Genomic DNA, 12,327 nt, shown 5'->3' with positions numbered 1-12,327 from the left:
CTCCTGCCTTTCTCCCCTCCTGCCCTACCCCATTCCATCTCATTTTCCTCTTCCAACCTGCCTGCATTCCTCCTCAGTCCCACCTGCATTCCACCTTTATCCCCTCTTGATCTCATCCATATCCTTCCTGCTTCCCTCTTCCATCCTATCTCCATCCCATCTAGTTTTCCTCCACCTACCTGTCTGCAATTTTCCTGAATCCCACCTGTATCTCACCCTTTGCTATCCCATCTCCATCCCTTTTCCTGCCTGTTTCTCTCCTCCAGCCAACTTCTCTCCCATCTGGTTTTCCTCCTCCAACCTGCCTGTATCCTTCCTAAATCCCACCTACATCCCACCCCCATCCCTTTTCAACTCCACCTGCATCACACAGGTTGCCCAGAGAAGCTGTGGCTGCCCCTGCATCCCTGGAAGTGTCCAAGGCCAGGCTGGACAGGGCTTGGAGCAACCTGGGCTAGGGGAAGGTGTCCCTGCCTGTGGCAGGGGGTGGAACTGGATGATCTTTAAGGTCCCTTCCCACCCAAACCATCCTGAGATTCCGTGATCCTCCTGCTTCCCTCCACCCTGCCTCTATCCCATCTGACTTCTACTCCACCCTCCTTGCACCCCACCACTATCCTGTCTCCATCCCACCTCCATCTTGCCAGCATCCCTTGAAGTTTTCATCTGGAAATGCAGGAAGATTTCCCTGTGTTACTGTGCTGACTGACCCTTTTTCCCTCTTTTTGGCTGATTTTCAGGAGTATGAGCAACAGAAAAATCATCTTAGGAGCCAGTTTCAAGCCCTGTTCTAAACTACAGTGGTACTAAAGCTTCTCTTAAATGACAAAAAAGCATCATTTTTTTTTTCTTTTCTCACCCTTCTCTGTGAGAAGGAGGGAATAAACTGTACTCCCTACCATCCTCAGAAATGAAAAGACCATGTGGCCTGTCATCAAAAATAATTAATCAGTGAGCATATTACCTTTTTTCCCCCTGGCTCCCTTTATATCCAATGAAATTTTGGTCACACTCACATTTTATAGATTGATTTTGGCTTGAGAAGGTTTCCTAGTGAAGTGATGAAAAAAATCAGAGAACTAAAATTTAATACACTTGACTGCACATCCCAGTACTTCTGCAGTGAAATTGGAGATGGTTTTGATGTGTTTGAATGTTTTTATTCTTCAGTACTCTGTGTGCAGTGGCCCTTGGACCACTGCACGCTTTACATGTAATATTTAACCATCCCTTCATGATGTTTTTATTTGTGCTTTAGCAATTAAAATAATTTTTAAAAAATATTGCTTGTAACCTGACTTCCCTCTGGCTCCACAGGGTTTCTTCGCTCTCCTTGTGAAGGTTGATTTCAGTTTTCTATGTTGTCTGCGAGGTTTTGTTGACAAAAAACACAGGAGAAATAACCTGGATTTTGTCCTGCCCTTTGTACGATTCGGCTCCGAGGGCCTCGGTGCCTCCAGTCATGCGGAGCTGCAGTCAGGACATCACTAACATTTATTTCTCCACACCTCCTCATTTCCAGCAAGGTTTTTGCCCAGAATCCACATAAGAGCAATTTTAATCCTGTGCTTTTTAATTTGCCTTGTTCTGAGTCACCAGGGAGCCCATCCTTTGGGCTCTGCCTGTGTCCTCTGTGGGTTGTTCAGGAGGGAGCAGCCACCTGTTTTTCCTTTTTGGTGTCTTTTTCAAGAAACGAAAGCATGAACTAAAACTTTGCACAGACTGATGACTTTCTGCCCTCTTTGGGGAAGTGTCAAAGCTCCTGCCCCTATTTCAGTTGGTTTGGGCTGAAAACATGTCAGTTTTTGAGATAAGTTGGTAATTTTTGAGATAAGTTGATAATTTTTGAGATAATTTGTTCAGTTTTGAGATAAATTGTCCCTCTGCTCTGGAGCCAGGCTGGGAGAACTGAGGGTGTTCACCTGGAGAAGAGAAGGATCCAGGGAGACCTTAGAGCCTCTTCCAGAGCCTAAAGGAGATCCAGGAGAGCTGGAGAGGGACTTGGGACAAGGAATGGAGGGATAGGACAAGGGGCAATGGGTTAGATGGGATATTAGGGAGAAATTCTTACCTGTGAGGAGGGGGGGCCCTGGCACAGGGTGCCCAGAGAAGTTTCTGCTTCCCTGGAAGTGTCCAAGGCCAGGTTGGATGGGTCTTGGAGCAACGTGGGATAGTGGAAGGTGTCCCTGTCCATAGCAGCGGGTAGAATGAGATGAACTTTTAAGGTCCTTCCAACCCAAACCATTCTGTGATTCCACGATAAATCATTTTTATATATGATGCTGAATGCAGCCAGGAAAATTTCCCCATTAGAGACTTCCCAGAGAGTTCAAAACTCCCTTGTGTGCCCAAACCAGCCATGAAACAAACCTGCCCTTTTTTACCCTTTTTTCTCATGGTACTTTTTTTAGTGCATCAGAAAAAATGAATGATGTTTGCTGAGGCTTTGGCCTTTGGAGCAAAATCCACCACTACAGGAATGAGATAAGGAAATGGGTCAGGAGACCTTGGGCAAACCTCTCTTATCACTCGTTAAATCAGTGCTGATTGAATCATGGTGCCCCTGCTTCTACACTGAACAGCAAATAGCTCTTAACGAGGCTGCTGCAGGGCCAACACCTATAAGTTCTAGAAAATAAAAGGGTTTTTTTTATGTATGTTCTCCTGTAATTAAAAAAAAAAATTAGCCCTAATTAATGCAGGTATGGGGTTTTTTTTCTTCTTCAGGGTTTAGAACCATCATTGCTTACAACAAGGGTAGGAAATGCAGGTTTATTTAATGACCAAATAGCTCGGCTTGGCTTGGGGTAGGAGTGAACTGGGCTCCTCCCTGAACCCAAAGCCTGTCCAGCTGGGCTGCCAGACCTCCTTTGGGGAGTATCCACCCTGATTTTTCCTGATTCACCCTTTTCAGCCACTTTTAAACACCATAATTTTACTACTGAAGCAGCACTACAAAATTTGCTCCTGAGGTTCTTTTACTCTTGGTTTCATGTCCCTCTTTGAGCAACATCCCTGGAAGTGCCCAAGGCCAGGCTGGACCCCTTGGAGCAACCTGGGATGGTGTCCCTGTCCATGGTGGGGGTTGGAATGAGATGAGCTTTAAGGCTCCTTCCAACCCAAGTCTTTCTATGATTCTAACATTTCTGTGACAGGATTTTGCAGCAGACTTGCCCCTCCTGGCAGCAGCAGCACATCTGTGAGGCCTTGATGGGAAAAATGGTGGTTATTACACGGCTGCATCATCTGCCAAGGTAAAATACTCACCCAGGGCAATTAAAACAGGGTTTTATAGAGCCATAACGCTTCCTGATAAATCCTTGCTGGAACGGTTGGGCACCGACATAATCCTCGCCTCTCCATGGGAGCTGGGACATCCTGAGCTCAAATCCTCCCCCTCCAAGCATTCCGTGTCTGCCAGAGTCACTGCTGGAGCACGTGGCTTCAAAAAGCTCACTGAAACATGCCTTGGGTGGGTTGTTGGCTAATTCTGATGGATTTAGGCTCGTCTGGTGGAAGTCGGGGTTTGTTGACCAGGTTTTTTCTGTCCAGACAGAAAATGGGCTTTGCTGCCTCATTGAGCAAGAGAGGCTGCCCTGGGTGGTGGGGGCTGCATGCTCCTGGTGTGGATGGGAGATAATTTAAGGCACCAGCAGAGCTGAATCCAACACCAGGCCTGGATTTCCACCCATGCAGCCAGGCAGTGGGACCTGGGAGGGTCTTGGTGTCCTACACCCCCTGGCCACCCATCTGCAGCACCCTTTGCCTTGTGCTGCTGACGCTGCTTACAAGGCTGAAGGCCCCTTCTAGATCTGGAGGATGCTACAAAATCCTTGCCCCTGCTCCCAGCAAGTCTGTGGAAACAGGGAGCTCTGGTTTCCTGAAAATCCGTGCAAACAGGGAACTCCGGTTACACAACCTCGGTGACTCAGCCGGGCTGGCTCACGAGGAGCCCTGTGACCATCTGGGAGGTGACTCGGGAGCAGATGACATCAGCAAAAAGCTTCTTCCCACCATCGCTGGGACGAAGATCTGGGAGAGCAGCGAAACTTCGAGGGCTGAACTTGCTGGCCCTGGGTGGATGGGGGAGGCAAGGACAGGGATATTATTCGTTCCTGCAAAGTTTATGGCCCTTTGCAGGGTGACAAAATGGATCCTCAGCACCAGCATAAGGCAGAGTCCTTGTCTAGATTAAACGTTAACAGTTTTGTGTATTTTTACTGAGAATCTCTCCTTGGTTCCCTTGCTCCATCCATTGTGTCTTCCTGGGGTGTCTCCCCTCGTAATTCTTCACGCAAACATGATCAGCTGTGCCCATGGAGGTGCCCAGCTGCTCTCATCCAAAGGTGGAAAAGTTTTTGTTCATGTCTGGCACATCAGAGAGGCTGAGAACAAACTTGTCCTGTATCTTGCCTGAGACAGCTTTGTAGACCAGTGAGAATGTCACTGCTCAGCATGGTCAGACCTCTCTCCCCAGCTCTCCCAGCAGTTTTTGGCTGCAGCACTCCTTGAGCCAAAGGTGGAACTTTATATTTATCAGAGCTGAATTTTCCTCCATGAATCCGACAAATTTTTGAATCTATAGGAACTTGTTCCATACACTCTCTCTGCCCTGACAAGGGGTTGTGTTTCTCAGCTTTTCGGGCTGGGGAAGCTCCCCAGAGCTGTATCCCCGTCAGTGTGGGGCTGGTTGGGGCAGCTGCTCTGGTCCCAGATAGCCCAGGATGTTCCTTTTGGGAAACACCTTAACTGCAGGGCACTTTTGCCTTGTGTTTTCCATACGGGGTGTCATAGAATCATTTAGTTTGGAAAACCTCTCTGACATCATCAAGTCCAACCATCCCCCAGCACTGCCAAGGCCACCACTGACCCATGTCCCCAAGTGCCACATCCGCATGGCTTTTAAATCCCTTCAGGGACGGGGACTCTACCACTGCCCTGAGCAGCTGTGCCAGGGTTGGACAACCCTTCCAGTGAAGAAATTATTCCTAATATCCAATCTAAACCTCTCCTGGTACAACTTGAAGCCTTTCCCTCTCATCCTGTCCCTGGGAGCAGAGCCCAATCCTCCCTCGGCTGTCCCCTCCTGTCAGGGAGTTGTGCAGAGCCACAAGGTCCCCCCTGAGCCTCCTTTGCTCCAGGCTGAGCCCCTTTCCCAGCTCCCTCAGCCTCTCCTGGTGCTCCAGCCCCTTCCCCAGTTCCATTCCCTTCCCTGGACATGCTCCAGCCCCTCAAGGTCTCTCTTGTCAGGAGGGTCCCAGAGCTGTCCCCAGCACTGGAGGTGCCCCAGCAGTGCCAGCACAGGGGACGGGCACTGCCCTGGCCCTGCTGGACACACCAGTGCTGGGGACACACTGGCCTTGGCTACCTGGGCACACCTGTCTCGTGTCCAGCTGGGTCAGGCACGTTCAGACACTTCGGAGCAGACGCTGTGACCTCTATTCCCTTTCTGGTACACACCTGACTTTGCTCTTGCTCCTGCCATACCCCAGCCTCCAGGGAATTCAGGAGTGATGGGAAATGCTCAGAACTCAGCTGCTCTGCCCCATCACCGGATGCTGACCTCCTGCTTCCCCCACTTGCTGAGGTTGTGCTTTTGAGCCACTCAGCTGCAATTTGTGTCCATCCATCCTGGCTTGTGACAGAAAACGGGACCTGACTTCCCCTCTGTGCCCCTCTGTGGTCACCCCCTGCGCAGATGACAGCTGTAGGATGGGGACATCTAAAGATGAGGACAGCTGTTGTGATTCAAAAAGCCAACTGGCTCCAGAGGAGAAAATCCACTGAAAAGAAGAAGTGAGAGAGAACTGGGGACAGTGACACATGAGAATTTGCACCCAAAGCACTTTTCTGTGAGTGTTGTACAGATGGAAAACAAACCCCCTGGTCTGTGTCCTCTGCTCTTCTGCATGACCAATGTGTCAGTCCCTTCCAATCAGAGCAACTTCGCCATCCTGACTTTACTGAGACAGCTCTGGGTGCAGTTTTTTGGGGGAGTGTTTCACAATTTGGCCTTTCTCTGCAGGCTCAGAGATTGGCCATGGCCCAGAGCAGAGCCTGAACAAGGTGGGCACACAGGCTCTTGGCTGCTCCTACATTCACCTGAGTCTTCCCTCCCAACACAGAGTTGGGAAGGTGCTTTCCCAACGTGTCTGGCCAAGGACCAGGGCTGTGATTGCCCTTGTCTGTTCCAGGAGATCCCCAGACTCCCATTTGTGTCAGTGACTTCATCTCTTGATCTCTCCTGCTCACAGCATGAAACGCCCGTTTTGTGAGGGGATTCCCTAGGCCCAAATATTTGTTCTGTGTGGTTTTTGGCTTGGAAAGGTGATACAGGGATGGAGACTGTGTCTGGTACAGGCAGAATTTGGCTTCAGGGAGAGACCAGAATTTCTCTGCAGAGCCACTTTCAGTGTCTGCTTGGCAGAAGGGAAACTGAGACCTGAAGGCTCCATCCCACAGCGAGTCCAGATGGAGAAAGCCACGGTGCTGGCCCATGGAGAGCTCTGCTGCAATGACTTTTTCATGCTGCTGGCACCCTCTGACTGCCTGCAAAGCCAGGAGGGCTGCTGGCTCCTAGGAGGAAGGGAAACCTCCCAAGATTCTTTGGAAAAGGGTGTTTTTGGTGCTCCAGTGAAAGGTTATCTCACCAGGCACCATGCCAGGCTCCTGGTGACGTGTGAGGGTCTGTCACATGCCGCCGGCCACTCGGGACTCGCTTTCTCCTGGTAACTCTGTTTTTCCCTGCTCTCTGCTTTGTTTATACATGAGCCTCAGGGGGGGAAATGGAAATAGGAGGAGAACTGGTGGGACTGGAAATTGGGGTCATTCGTAAGGAGCTGGGGCAGGAAGGGCAAAGTGCTGGGAGGGTTTTCTGAGGGTCAGCAGCAAGGGACCCGTGAGATGGTTACCCGGACCTGTCTGGATTTGGAAAAACTTGGAAGCACATTGAATTTAATTTAAATTTAATTTATTTAGAAAAAAATGTGCAGGACGAGGGAGTCAGCAGGGAGTTTCCTGGGGCAGAAGGGACGTTCCTATAAGAAGAGACATGCTGTGCCATTCATCCCGGCAGGATGAACCTCTGCAAGTCTGGGTTTGCTGGAGGAGGCCAGACCAGAGGGAAAAACTGTCTGGTTCAGGCTGCTCTGGTTTTTGATGCCATCTCGTGGTTCGGGAAGGTTTTACAGAGGGATGTGTGGAGAGAATTTCCTTGGCTGAGCAGAAAACTGTGGAGTTGGGCAGCTCCTGCTGTCACTTCCCTGGCAGAATCACGAAATCTGACCCTGGCCCTGTCACTTTGAACAAGTCTCATTCCTGGAGGATGATTTCCATCACCTCATTCCATGTCTGTTTGGGAATTGCCGTCCTGAATACCTCAAGGGAGCTGGGCTGTCTCATCCTGTCTTATTTTAAGCTCTGAGGGCTGGAGCTCCTCAGCTCTGGAGCCAGGCTGGGAGAGCTGGGGGTGTTCACCTGGAAAAGAGAAGGATCCAGGGAGACCTCAGAGCCCCTCCCAGTGCCTAAAGGGGCTCCAGGAGAGCTGGAGAGGGACTTGGGACAAGGGATGGAGGGACAGGACACAGGGAATGGCTTCCCAGTGCCAGAGGACAGGGATAGATGGGATATTAGAGAGAAATTCTCCCTTGTGAGGGTGGTGAGGCCCTGGCACAGATTGCCCAGAGAGGCATCCCAGCACAGAAGGCTAAAACACATTCAGAGCCCGAAATGCCAGGGGTGTGTGCTCCAGTAATGAAGAGGAAGCTGAGCACCATAAAACCGCTACATCCAAGGGGTTTGATCCCATGTTGCTGCAAGCCTGGTTGCCCAAGAGCAGCCCCACGTGCTGTGGTGTACAGCAGGAATCTCTTGCACAGCTTGCTCAACATCTGCAGCTGCAGGGATTTCAGGGAGTGCCTCCAGGCTGGCACGGGCAAGGCTCCCAGCTGCGAACAGATCTTCCCAGGGGATGCAGAAAAGTGAGGAGCAAGTGTCTCACTGTGGAGGTGTGGGAGAGGTTCTGTGTGTTGTTCTCCTCTGGTCTCACTGCTACAGGAGAGTGTGGGGGTGACAAAGCTTTTTTAGGTACTTAAATGCACCGATCTCACTTGTATCCGTAAGAACTTCCAGTTTAGAGTGAGATCCCTTTGGGTTCAGAGAGTGACAAAAAGTTGATTTGAACAATCTTCTGAGCAGAAGAAAAGTGGTAGCATTTCTACCTGGAAATCTCTGTTTGGAGATGAGGATTGTGAAGATTTGGGAGGGGAGCAGGTCCCCAGCACAAGGACAAGCACAAGGGTGTTAAAGACATACAAATTATCGGTAGAGCATGAGGAATTCACCAACTGCTGAGCAGCCTCCCAGGCTTACACTGGAATTACCCTGAGAGGGATGTGAGACCATCTCGAAACAGCCACATGGGGCTGGAGGCGGCTCTGGGTTTTCTCCCATGGCTGATTTCCAAGGTGGCTCCACCCCCACTGCATCCCCAAGCACTTTCCAACCAGCCAAATCTTTCTGATAAATATAGCAGGAGGAAGGCAGCAGGTTTGGCTTGGGACGAGCGGAGGGAACTGGCTCTGAGACAGCTTCGTGCTCATTGCAACGGAGTCACGTGCACATGTTTAAACTGAGACCTAAGTGTAAAGTTATGCTTTCTTGGGACTTTGGAGAAGTCTTGGGTTTGGAGGGGAAGTTGGCAACTGGGTTTTTTTTCCCAGCTGATGGGGTAATAAGTCAGCTGGATTGGAATGGGCCTTTTTTAGTTTTGAGGTGACTCTCCTCTCCAGGGAACAGGGTGGCAGATGTCCCAACACACAGCCGTGGTGTACAGTCATGGAATCATGAATCATTTGAATGAGTTTAATGGAATGGAATGGAATGGAATGGAATAGAATAGAATAGAATAGAATAGAATAGAATAGAATAGAATGTCACTATCTCCAGCTATGCCTGTGCTGTAGGAGAAGCCGTGATCTTCATTTCCCTCCTACCCCCCATTATTCCTCAATATTCCTCTTCCAGGGTCTTTTATTTGTCTGCCAAGGCATCACTTGGCTGCAGGAGGTTCCTGGCATGGGGACAGAGGGGGTGACTTCTGGCTGCAGCCTCTGCTGTTCTGAGTCCCCTCGTCACTCACCTTGGGATGGACCTCAGGGTCTGAGGGCTGACAGAACAGCACAGAATCTTCCAAGAGGGGCTTTGCTGCATTTTCCAAGCACCTCCAGCCTCTCCAAGGACTTGTAGCTGACAAACTCTATGTGCTGGTTCTTGCAAGAGCCACAGGCTCCTGAGAATGGCCCACTAAGGGTGACCATCACCTATGGAAGTCCCCACACAGCAGGCAGCTGTCCCATGGGATGGGCTGTGCCACCAGGTGCCTGTATGTCCCATCTGAGGGGTAAGGGATAGCCCTGAGTCTTTCCAGCACCAGGCACAGCGAGAGCCTAACCCTGAATTGGCACCCACCCAAGGCAACAAACACCACAAAAAGAGGGAATCCTCTCCTGGGAATTGCTCTCCCAACTTTGTCTCCCCATGGCCTTGAGCATCTCCCTCGCCACCACAGTGCTGAGCTGCACGTTCCAAGGTGAGCAGAGGCTGAACAAACAATTGCCCCCAAAATGACACTGGCGCCTGCTGGGGAAGCCCAGACTGGTGTTTGTGCCAGAAGACACACAAACATCTCAGCTGAACAGCCCTGACCTCCTCCTCCTTCCCCCTTTTTCTGCTTATCTGTGCATCCCTGGGGTAACTCTGAGTGGAGATATTCTGGGAGCCCAGTGCTGCTGTTTCCTCCCGGTGCCGTTTCCTTTGGTGCGAGGTCAGCTCCGCCACCCTCTCCTGACAGGACCCCACGGGATGCCTGTGGTCCCCCAGGATGCTCGGGGCTATCACTGGGAGGACATCGGCCAGAGAAGGAGGAAGCCCTTAGACAGGAGCCGGTGGTCCAGGAGCCAGGCAGGCTGGAGGGTGCTGAGCAAGGAAGAAAAACAGGAAAGTGGCAGCAGATAAGGAAAAGGACCTGGAAGAGGAATATTGAGGAATAATGGAGGGTAGGAGGGAAATGAAGATCACAGCAGACGCCGTGCCGCAAGAGGAAGCTGCTGAAAGGAAAGCAGCCCCGAAATATCCTCATTGTACTGGAAAATGGGTCTCAGCCTCACAGCAGGGTGGGAGCTGGGGATGCTCCAGCAGATCTGTGTGCAGGGGTTGTCACACACCCACAGGGTCATACCTGGCTGGGAAACTCCAAGCACAGTCCTGTGGGAAAATGGTAATTAGCCTGTTGTGAAGATTGCTAATTAATCTATTACTGGCCCGTTTCCCATTGTGATGAGACCGAGTCACTGCCTTGCACGGGCTGTCCCTAAAGAGGGACAATCCTTGGAATAGGGACCGTCCTGGAGGCTGGATGGGACTCTGAGCAGCCTGGTCTAGTGGAAGGTGTCCCTGTCCATGGCAGGGTTTGGAACCGGATGATCGTTACGGTCCCTCCCAACCCAAGCCGTTCCAAGACTCTATGATTCTATGATTCCATGTTTCTATGACTCGATGCTCACCAGTGCCTTGGATCCTGCTGGGATGAAACAAACCAGAGGAGGGACTTATGTCCATATCCCAGGTGTGTCCTGCCTCAGGTACCCTGTGCAGGTGTCCTGGTGTTTAATCTTAATGTGGCAGAGCACAACAGCTGCGTTTCCTGGCTGATTTCTGCAGACACCACCACCTTCTGCTGATCCCTCAGGCACTGATCACTTCCACCTTCTCACTTTGGAGCAAGTCACACTTGTGGCACATGGAAATCTTTTCATTACTCCAAGACATTGCCTTTCTTCTACACTTGCATGGATAACTCCCTAGTCCAGATCCATCCTGGTCATGGCTGTAACCTGTGGAGGAACGCTCCCCAAAACACAGATGAGTGTGATGGAGGGATGCCTAACCTGGTGTTCCTTCAGCATCATTTCTCTGGGACCTCTTTGCTACAGGAGAGCCTGTTGGGAATGCACTGAGGCCAAACTTGCTGAGGGCTTGTTTAGCTCTATGCTTACAGGTCAGCATTAAAAGCAACAGGCAACTAATTTAAAAGTACAGACAAATTTAATTCCCTCCTGGATAGGAAGGATTATCCCTGTCTTGCCAAGGTAACTGTCTTGGTTTGAAAGACAGGTGTCTGCCAAGGAAGGCTGGACCCCCCCTTGAAACGGAAAATTACAACCCCCTTCCCTCTGAATTATTATAGTTTTGAAATCAAGGGGCTTTCAGGCAAAGATATGGGAAATAGGAATAACAGTTCTTTACTATTATATGTCTATATGTGTATAACAAGGCAAACAAACAGCAGTAACAATGGCAGTAACAGCAAACACAAACCCAGTGCCAGCCTTCTCGGCTGTCAGGCCCTTTTCCCTCGGGTGCAGTTCCACTCGCAGCCGGCAGGGGCGCTGGCGGCTCCCGGTGAGCAGGGCAGGTGCGATGGTTCCCCCGCGGCTGCAGGGGGCGCTCCGGAGCGAGCTCGGGGAGCACGTGGCACCGGTGCCCTGGGATCCCAGGAAGGGATGGGACAAAGGCTTCACAAACCCCTGGGCAGCCGATCATGGTGTCCGGCCGGACCCTCGGGAACAGCAGGCTGGAACGGCAGGCTGGAGTGGCAGGGACGAGCACAAATCCCGGGTGGCAGACGAGATGTATCGAACTGCGGAGCTGCAGCAGAACCCCCCGGAGGTCTCAGCAGGCAGGACGTGCGCGCTACAGAGTAGTGAAGGCTCGAAGCAACGGCGGGGGCAGGGTGGCCGCGGCCCAGCTCCCAGCGGGGCATGGAAAGGTGGGCTTGGGATCCCGGGGTTCTCCCTGAGGCACCCGCACAAACGGCGGGAAGGTCCCTCTTTTAGTAAGGTGGGGTGTTAGGGGTCCCAGTGCAACAGCCGCTCCAGCGAGCAGGCTCCACTCACGGTAGAAGGAAGGCAGCCAAAAGCAGAAGCCTGCAGCGCTGACAAACTCCCTCCACAACGATGGGAGCCCTCCTCTCCCTGCGGATGCCGAGAACACCAGCCAGCCAGGGGCTGTACCCACCCCCTTTTTTCCCAGCTCAAATCTCGCGGCATCCCCAGCCCTACAGGAGAAAACCCCAGGTGAAAGAAGTAGCCAGTTGGACCCCTCCCCCTGTGGCCAGGTCTTTTGTTTTTTCTTAAGCACTCAGTAATTTGTCCTCCTGGCAACATATATGGGGAAATTCTTTAAGATAGAAAGAAAATAGAAGGAGAACTCCTAAAACCCAACAGTAGCTTGCCAGCAGTGAGGGTCTGGTAGACGATAGCCCCAGAA

Source organism: Corvus cornix, chromosome 3 (genome assembly GCF_000738735.6).
Source record: "Corvus cornix cornix isolate S_Up_H32 chromosome 3, ASM73873v5, whole genome shotgun sequence".
Lineage (NCBI taxonomy): Eukaryota > Metazoa > Chordata > Aves > Passeriformes > Corvidae > Corvus > Corvus cornix.
The sequence above is the reverse complement of the archived record's forward strand: the minus strand, read 5'-3'. Positions refer to the sequence as shown.